Source organism: Protomyctophum bolini, assembly GCF_963924005.1.
Source record: "Protomyctophum bolini genome assembly, chromosome: 17".
Classification (NCBI taxonomy): domain Eukaryota; kingdom Metazoa; phylum Chordata; class Actinopteri; order Myctophiformes; family Myctophidae; genus Protomyctophum; species Protomyctophum bolini.
Window position 1 is genome coordinate 12,354,281 of NC_137878.1, and position 1,720 is coordinate 12,356,000.

Here is a 1,720-nt window from a genome sequence, read left to right on the forward strand (position 1 = left end):
CTGAAAAAGCTATGTTTCCATGTCAGTCGTTCTTCGATTTTTCAAAAATAGCAGACCTACAAGATCTGCTATTTTTCAATAGCTAAAGCATAACATAATGCTATCACCAAAAGGGGATCCCGCCCAAAATGGGTTAAGCAATACCATACAGTGCTTAATCCTAGGGATGTCCCAGCAAATCCAACCCTATATGGCGAGATGCATCGATTGAAGTGGATGAATGTTGTGTCTAGGCAGACGCCGCCTGGATAACAACATATCTCTTGGTCGCACACGCATGTACTGGTTTGTTTGGGGGAAGGGGGGGGGGGGGGGGTACTCTAAATCCGTTGAGTGGTTCTCAACATTGGAGAGGTCCCTGAGGGGGTTCCAGGCGGTCCCCAGCTAAATGAATCTTCACTTTTGTACCAATAATACATACTTGTATAATGTACTAGAGAATACTAGAGAATACACAAAATAATAATCAGAGTTTCACTGTTAAATGGTAAATGGTGCATTTATATAGCGCCTTTATCCAAGGCGCTTTACATTCAACCATTCACACACACATTCATACACCGATTGCGGCGGAAGCCATGCAAGGTACCAACCAGCACATCGGGAGCAATTTTGGGTTCAGTGTCTTGCCCAAGGACACTTCGACATGTAGACAGGATGAGCCGGGATTCGAACCACTGACCCATGGATCATTGGACGACCTGCTCTACCTCCTGAGCCACAGTCACCACTGTTATCTCTTTGCCTACAGTAAATATAGACAGTGACAGACCATATCAGACCAGCTCATGTCTAACGTTAAAAATGTTCATAGATTGGGATCTCGATGATTACAATCTAATGAAATGTGGATTTGTGGCCAAATGCAAATCAGAATAGAAATTAACAAGTTCAGGGTCTATACTTTGCTCCTCGATCGTACTCCTCTAGACCAGGAATATCTTCTGCAGTACAAGCTCTACTGTACATTGTGATATATGCGGTGAGCTTGGAGATCTGCTATATTATGAATCTGTGCTACAAACCATGTGATCATGGTCGTGAGTTAAATAAATGATGATGAAATGGTGAACTCATGTTGTGTAGGTGATGTGAAGAGACATTAAACATTAAACCTGTATATAGGAGGGGCTATATATAGCGCCCCTCAAAAATACACATGAACATATACAAATCTGTCAAAAGGTTATAATACAAAAAAGAACTTGAGTTCTCATATCCATTGAGAGTATAATACTCTCCTTTCAGGCCTTCACTCACAGTCTAACACCCCGTGGTGGAGACCACTCTCACTCTCTCTCTCTCTCTCTCTCTCTCTCTCTCTCTCTGTCCTCGCTTTGACTTGACATTTGGTTTAGTATTATTATTTGGCCACTGGGCTTTGCTTTTCTGGTAGTGTGTGTGTGTGTGTGTGTGTGTGGGGGGGGGGGGGGGGGGGGGGGGGTGAAACACTATAGCACGGGAGTGGCCCTCCGGTGCTGCCGCGGTGGCCAAAGCTCAGAGCACTGTGCAAAGCACTCAGGTCAAGGTTATGGCGCACTAAGAGCCCCGGCCCCGGGGGCCACTCTGGATAACCATTTGAAGCACTGCCTCTGTCTCTCTGTCTCTGTCTCTTTCTCTCTCTGTCTCTCTCTTGTCATGTAGATTATGTGTGCGTGATGGCAGATTAGTCAGGAACTGAAAAATAGGACTTTAGATGAAGACGCTCGAATGCATCGGT